General features: G+C 41.5%; 1 protein-coding gene across 3 annotated transcripts in view; it reads right to left on the bottom strand.

Moving 5' to 3' along the window:
- The window catches only part of RPAP2 (RNA polymerase II associated protein 2), a 53,176-nt gene continuing 44,851 nt past the window's right edge, over positions 1-8,325 (bottom strand). For 2 of the 3 annotated variants that reach the window (XR_012674499.1, XR_012674501.1), the window contains one exon: positions 1-7,257. The gene's annotated coding sequence lies outside the window, so the exon portion shown is untranslated. The remainder of the gene's footprint in view (positions 7,258-8,325) is intronic. The other variant, XR_012674500.1, reaches the window with a different exon arrangement.

Here is an 8,325-nt window from a genome sequence, read left to right as displayed (position 1 = left end):
CAAATGGTCTGTATTTAGTCTCTTTTTATTTGAAAGTGCCTGGCCTCAACATACTTAACTATCCTCAAAATGGAGTCTGAAGGTTGCGGTGGGTCTATCTACAGATATGACCCAAATCTGGTGGTGAATACTTATGAAAATCTGACCCAGTTCAGCTGTAACGTTTCTGTTTGGTATGGAGCCAAGTTTGTAATATCAGCAACATCAAGACAAAGCAACAGATACAGAAAAATATGCTCAATGAACTTTTATTTTTCTTTCAGCTCTGGGTAGGGCTAAGCAAAAGAGTAAGGGAGGCATTACAGCATGTATCACCAAGAAGGCGGCAAACATATTTTGAATTTCAAATGCATGTTCTACCTGGAAGGGATTTTCCTTTGCAAAACGGTGGGATGACGGCTATCAAGTTCGGTGAAAGCCGTTTTAGTCCCCAGGCCTTGAGTGTGGGTACCAGGAGCTCAGAGTCTGTTTCTGGCTCTGCATCTGACACAGGCCGTGTGCCTGCATGAGTCACTCCCCTCCCCTTTCACTTTCCTTTTCTGTGAAAAGGGATTACCTATCTTTGGAAAATGTTTTGAAATTGATGATGAAACTGCTAATTGTTAACCCTCTTAAAAGAGTCCTCAAATGGTAAAGAGCTCACCTCAATACACATAAATGTGCCATAATAAGACCATTAGCTCAGTTAAAACAATTAGCAACTAAAAATAAGCACGATCCTGTGTAATCACTGACCAATTTGATCCATCTTCAGCGGTGAATTTGTAATCTTGGTCAAAGTTCTGAAACTAGACAATTTCTTACAACAATTAGTTAATAGTAGGAACACATTTCTTCTTTCAGCAATAAAATCTTCCCTGAGGTTGCATTATGAAAGATAATGGCTTTTGATAGGTAACAGCCTATAGAGCTCCAGGGGCTATTATTTGGGATTCCTATATAGCAAGAAATTCTGAACAAAGCTGTTACTGCTCCTCATCACATTAGTTTTAAAAATAAATACTGTAGTTCTACTAAGGAAAAATACATTTGAGTGTTCACATAGTCTAACCTACAACAAACAATTTGGGAAGACAAGTGAAAATGTAAATTTTTGCAAACAAAAAATTAATGGTGTAAAGTGTGTTAAAATGGCTGGATACCAGTTGATCATAATGAAATTTAACCCATCTTAAAATGAAAAGTGACTTTAAACTTGATTTTATCTTTTTTTTTTTCCCTGTGTGTTTAGAAATGTCTGTCAATTTGGACACTTTTTCAAGTTGAGAAATTAATCAAAACCAACCTTTTCCTGCAGAGGTTTCATTTTCAACCAAGTAGGCCTCTTCTGATTAAAGAAGTTGCATAAAAATTCTTAATCATCTCTGCACAGGGGCACTGCTGTAGCTGTTGGGTGATTCATACCTGGTTTAGAGACAAGTTTCATAATAATCTATAGATGCTGTTGAAAGAATCATTATAGGAGTGTCTTTGTCTGTCCAGCAGCAGCCGTGTGGCCCCAGGGCAGTGTCCTCCCAGCTCTAGAGGGGCCGCCTGTGTAAATGGGCACCAAACCAACGACAGGCGTGAGCCTCTTTTGAGGAGCCAGGGGAGAGATGGCCAGTTTACCCTCCTGTGCTGAAAAAAATGAGCCCTGCAGCAGGTTCCCCGCAGTAGCTCGGTGTGGGGATGGGAGGCACGAGGCAGCCCTCGCCGGGCAGTGCCATCCCTTCCTCTTCCCCTTGCGGGGGGCAGGGAGCTAGCGTGAGGGGTGGGAAGCCCAGGGGTCTCCTGCTGTGGAAACTGAACTGTTGGGTGGGAGCTTTACAGGGGCAGACAGGGAGCAGGCAGGAGGATGCGCGCTGGCTGTTGGAATTAGTGAAGGGGTAAAGTGGAATGCAGTGGCCAGGCAGTGGGATGGGAAGAATAGGAAAGATTTGGAAGAAGAGGGAAGAGACAGGAACAGAGCAGAGAGAGGAAACAGGGTGGGGTGACTGTAACTCTGATGGCTGTGATACCCAGTTGTGAATTTTTAGTAAAAGGCTTTCAGTAGCACTGGGTATAGAAAAAACTTGATGAAGTGAGTGTTGTCTGTGAAATACTGAATTCAATATTTTAAAAAGCCTGCGGCTCTTGGAAATTGTACTTTGCTAGCTCTCAGGCTGTAAGAGCAGATACTCTTGGGCTAACCTGCAGGGAACTTCCTTTCTCCGTCTGTAAAGGAAATAGGGATGTGAAGATATGTATCTATGCTGTTGTGCTTCCCCTACCCCCTCCCCCAGCACACATGCGTCTTAGTACTGGTGACTTTATCAGCTTTGCTTCAGGCATCATCTCTCTTGTATTCAAGGTTATCAGAGAGAGATTAACTAGGGAAAAAAATCCAGCTTTTGACTCAAACCTTTAAAATATGAATGATGTAACCCAGAATCCAGCATTACTCTTACACAGATCTTTATAGAAGATCAGCAGTCAAGTACCAAAACTGGAGGTTGATGTTTTACCTTTGAATCACTAGATTTAAAAAAGGATGTTTCTTCAGTGAAACCTGCACAACAGCATTATCTTACAGTTGCATACTGACAGAGAGCCTTCAAGGCAGCTAAATACGCATTTGTAGCTATGCTTGTAAATTTTAACTTTTTTTTTTTTTAAACACTATGACAAATTTTGAACTGTAGAGATAAGGTGACAGCATGCTGCCCAGTGTGGAGTGCGCTTGACAGTTTGTTTAAGAAACCAGGTAACTGGTCCACATATTTTTTCAGCATGAAAATGACCCCTTCTACTGCTTCTACACGTCATTCTTTGCAGGACAGTCTCATGAGGCCTTTTAGATAACTCATAGCATTACTGCCAAGCCTAATTATAAATATTGGGACCTTAGCACTAGAGCATTGTGGACCAAATCTTGTCCCACATCAGCCCATGCGGTGGGAGGAGGGATGGCTTGCAGATAGGCACTACAGCTGAAAGAGCTGAGGGTCCTGCTATAGCCTGCCCATAAAGACCCAGACAAATCACTTCACTCCCCTGTGCTCAAATAGCCTTCTGTAATGTAGGGACCTGCTACAGTGAACCAGTAGCTGTGGGCCTGCTCGCTCACGACAGGAGCTTTGCTCAGCTCCTGTCCAGCTCTCCGGTGCGCTCTCAGCGAGCAACACACGGGGGCTCTGATGCAGAGGGGCTCCGTGGTGCACACAAACCACACGTTCCCCTTACCCTAGTGTGTGACTCAACTACCACACCCGTGCTGCTTTTTGGCAAACAAGGAGACCCACCTTGGTCCCACAGCAAGGCTCTAGTTTGGCTCAAAGAGAGAAAACCGGTCTTAACAAGAAAATATAAAGCGTTGTTCAAATTAATCTCTTCTTTCCGAGAGCAGCCTTTGCTTATACAGTAAGTGAGCATAAAAACTAAAAGCATCAAATGGTATTTGATTTCTTAAGAAACAATGGCTGCACTGAGTAGAAAACCTTTCAGATTCATTCTTTGGAAACAATTTGTGTGATTTCTTCTGTTTTTCTTCAAGCGTGATTCTGTTTTTCTTCAGCACTGCTTGCTGCTTGGGGTGTGTGGTTTGACACTCAGCTTGTCAGTTCAGTATTTTGAGATTATGAGTTTTTTGAAGAGGCTACATCTGTGGTTATAGAAGAAAAACAAGAAGCATCAGATGTTCAGTGTACAAAAAAGCAGAGCTTGGAGGATCTTAGAAATGAATAGTTAGCAGAGATGACATGTATTTGACCCAGAGCTGTTGAGAGCTAATGTAGTATCTGTAAAATCACTTATTTTCCAAGTTTTCAAATGCCCTCTGGAGAAATTATCTTAAGAAGGAAGAAACACTTTAACTACATTTCTAGTTGTGAAATTTTATAATAAGCCAAGGATCTTAAGCAGCAAAAATATCCACTTTGCTTTTTTTTTTTTAATTTAGTGAGAGCCCACAGTTCAGAAAAAAAAAAAATTTAAAAAAAGCTTTTAAGTGAAGGGTTTCTCTTCAAAAAACGAGAGATTGTTTTCCTAAACAAGGTATGTAATTACCAAGACAACAGTTTGCTCTCATTTGCATCAACAGGAGCTTTGTTATCAGAGCTTTAAGCAGTAAAACTACTGCCCTTCTGAGAACAGAAGGGAGTGTTAGGACTGCAGCTTCATCCCCCATATTACTCCTTTAGACTACTCGGATACTGCAGCAAGAGCCTAGGAATAGATAAGGCTGACGGACATTTAACCAGTCCTTGTGCAAGAAAGACTAAAGTCAGATTGCAGAGGGGTGCAGGCTTAGGCAGGTTTCTGGATCCATTGAACTGGATGTAAAACTTGCTCAAAATTCAACAGCCAAGGGGGTTTACAGCGGTGTCCACCTTTGTTAAAATGCAATGATTATTCTAGCTTAACCAACTGCATTGTTATCAAAAGACCTTAATATTTTCAAACTTAATTTTTAATCTTTCTCTCCTGTACTGATATGAATGCACTCTCTCTTTTCTGGTTATGCAGGTAAATATACTATACCACTAGAACTTTGCTGGCACTGTCTCAGTGAAGTATTTTTGATGTATCACATGGTTGTTCCTGCTTCGAGACTGTGTCTTCAATTTGAAACACCCAGGGTTTTTTGCACAAGAAGTGCAGTATTCTGAAGTTACCTTCTAACACAGAATTCCTAAGTGATGTTTTAACATGTCAACTGCCAAAGTAACATACCTATACTTCGAACTACAGCCAGCCTTGCTGAATCAGTACTAGCCACAGATTTGTAGCCATTTATTCTATTTCTTAAATTAACAAATCAGAAGTGTCTGCAAAAGGCTGTATCCTGACTGTGGATAGTGCTTGCAATACTGAGATGATTAAGGAAAATCCTGCTCAGTGGCAAATCCTGATTAGGAAACATTTTTTTTTTTTTGCAGAATAGGTGAGATAGACATGCCTAACATATGGTTGCTATAAAATACCTTAGATGAGTCAGATCTTAGCTGGCAGCTGTAAGCAGGGTTGTTCTGGCTTCTTAGATAATACTACCAATTATGATCTTTTTTGTTACTTAACTACTGTACTGTTAAATTATATTAACCTGATTTGTAGATACTCCCATTTGCGTAGAACAAAATGGCAAGATTTATGATGTAAATCCTGATCTGAGTGTTTGCAGCTTATTAAAGCTGTATCCAAAGTCCTTCAAACTCTCTGGAGGGATTCCAACCAAATTGTAGGACTTACTGGGAAGCTGCTGCCGTCTCATTATGTGTTCAATTCAGTTATGTACCCTATGAAATTTAAGAGGCTAAAAAGTGCCAGAAATGGCATTGATTTGATGTGGCTTGCAATGATGCAGGATGTACCAGTCAGTAGCACAACTGGTTTTGTTCTCTGATCTTTGCATACAGCTCCTGCAGGTAATCACAGCATGCAAAAATGTACTAAAGACTTTGCCTTTAAAGTACAGGCTACCAAAGCATTCTGGGGACTGACTTCTAAGGGGGGGGTTTTCATAGTGGTGAGATGTGACTGCCTTATGATCACCAATGTGTCAGCTCTAGTCTGTTCTTGGAGAAGGGATCATTAGGGACCTGTTGTCTTGGGGTAACTGCAGGATAGCACAGTAAAACCAACAAACAGATGGACATCTGAAGAGTTACAGGGGCCACACTTACTGCATTATTCTGATTGATAAGCCTTCCTAAGTCTAGGACTTAAATCTCCACATTCAACTATGGTGGCAAAGTCCGTGGGAAGATAAACCTGGCTCACAGATGTTGAAAACACTGGTCAGAAAGTTGGTGGCCTTTGTTCCTGGCCTTTCCAGCTGTGCCATTACTGTTAATGCTGCCCCAAATGTGATGCTGTACTGAGGAGGATGCCCAAAAGGTATCTCACAATATAGCCCATTCTCCAGGGCCAGAACAGTTTAAAAAGGCTTGTGCTTGTTTCTCACCTTTCTTCTTGCTAATTATTACTCTTTTTGGCTAGCCTTGTCTAGTTTTTCAGAACTCTAGTTTGCCTTGCTCCTTGCTTTACAGCTGCAAGCAACCAAGGGGGAATGACTAAGATTTATCACACGTGTCCAGATCAGCCACTGAGGCAACGTATGCTTTCACTTGCTTTATGAAACCAGAGTGCTCAAATGAGAGCTACTTGAAGACGCAGGTTTCCAGCTCTCTCCCCCCGCCTCACCAAATCCTGTTTAGCACCACAAATGCCACACTTCACGTTCTACAGCGTCTTTCAGGCAGCCCATCTCCCAAAGCACTGTCTGCAGTCTGTGCAGAGAAGTGGTTCTAAGATGAAAAGTCACAAAAAGAAAGCTCACAAGAGGAAAAGCCTCTAGCAATATTACTGTCTGTCTTTGCTAATGGAAGGCACACCCACTTCCTCTGACTCTAATCAGAGGACGACTGGCTGTCAGGTGGTAGAGATACACAGTTGAGAAAGAGGTCTTTATAGGTGCCTAGCCCTGCCTTGTATACCATCTGCCGCTTATGGAAATTTAAGACTTGCCAAAGAGAGGCTGATTCTGTGTTTTCAATATTTAATGTTCATTGGAAATGACAGTTCAGCATTACCTGCCACCCCGCTGAGATAAAGCTAAACCCCACCCACAGTACTGGATGTTCATAAGCAGTTTAAGAAATAGACAGTAAGTATGGAAAGCTTAGAGGCAAATTGTAGAACTAGTATGTAAACTCCTGGATATACTTTCAACACGCTGGCATTATTTTTTTTCCTAAAGACTGCCACTCACTTTAGTTCTTTCGGTTTAACTCTTACAGGTTAAGAAAAAATTCTGTGTGAAGTAGTAGCCATCAAAATAACTGAACAACAGGATCAGACTGCTTAGAAACTTCCTACTTTGCAGAGGCAGGTCCCCATTCAGTTTTGTGCCACACTTTATTACTAAATAAATTACTCCAGGGAGAGCCAGTCTACTATGGTCAAAGTTCTCAGCTGACGTCTCTGCTTTCTTTCTGCCACCAGGGAATAGGGGCAGAGACATTACCATCACCCACTTCATATGCTGCACTAAGGTGTGATTTGGAGAACCTAAATTTAAGAGCATTGGTTATCTCTGAAGTAAATGGAGACAGGCAGGAACCTAAGGTTGGATGCCTAAATTTAGAAGGTGTGAATACCGCTTTCCCCGTCTCTCTTCCTTTTTCTTCTCTCTGATGTGTTAGTCCTTTTCTCTCCAGCAGTTAAAGGTCAGCTGAGACTTAATGTCCAGTTGAGCTGCTCATCCTCTCTTGCATTTTGTAGAGTCCAGATTCTCTCAAACTGGGGAGAGAAGGGTAGGACATGCAGGTTCAACACCAAGATTCATAGGACTGTTTTTGCCCCCCCAAACCACAACAGATGCCTCGCTTTTAAACTGCTCACTGAGACTGAAGAGTGAGAATACAGGTGAATCTTCGATGCGTTGCGTGGACACAGCCTTTGAGGCCCCAGATGTCTCTCATGCATGTACCATGCTCTTTGTTGCTCCCTGCATCACTCTTTTAAGACAGGGTAGATGTAACTTTCCACTCCTGGGTTTAGACAGCAGCACAGCCATGCCAGTTATGCTGCTCTAAGGCACTTTTTGTTTTGATAAGTCTTAAATGAAATAAATCAAGCTCTCTTCTGCTTGTTTTAATGTAGAATTTTGCATTACAATATATAAGCATAACATGATTTGCAAACTTTACAAAGATGCAGGGTAATCTCTTTGAATACCTGATAATTTACAGGTTACATTATGACTTGGCCACTTTCGTAAAATAGTGACTATCAAGCCAACCACTCTGAATCCGCTTCTTCCCTCCAAAACCCAAGAAAAATCAGCAAGCTTGGTCAATGGGCACAAAGAATCAAACAGCAGCAGTGAAGGGCTCTGCGCTAGGAAATTCAGTATTACAGAGTGCAGTACTTACACTGACAGCATTTACAGGACTGTGAACTGAACTTTGGTGTCAAAATAGACACAAAAGCTTTTCCTCCATCCTCTTTGGCCAGCATAAAAACTGCTTTGGGTGACTTTTTGAACAATTTGACTTTCTCTGTATATGTGTTTTTATTAACACTGTTCTCTTCCTGAAATTACTTCATTACATCTATAGAAAACTTGGTAAGAAATCCATATCTGCACAATGCAGATAGATGTCACACATTCCTCCTTTGATGCTGAGAGGCTGCAACAGCATGAAGCAGGCTTTGCTTTAAGCTTTAAACTAAAGTGTTCTTCTATTCTTTACTATATCCATTATACACATCAGAAAAAAAAAATCACCGCAGAAGTCTGGTTTCCCCCTGCCCCCCTGCTATTAAAAGAAACACATCATACCATATTTGCCTTGCTACAGGTCC

Source organism: Calonectris borealis, chromosome 8, assembly GCF_964195595.1.
Source record: "Calonectris borealis chromosome 8, bCalBor7.hap1.2, whole genome shotgun sequence".
In the NCBI taxonomy this organism is placed as follows: domain Eukaryota; kingdom Metazoa; phylum Chordata; class Aves; order Procellariiformes; family Procellariidae; genus Calonectris; species Calonectris borealis.
The sequence above is the reverse complement of the archived record's forward strand: the minus strand, read 5'-3'. Positions and strand labels throughout refer to the sequence as shown.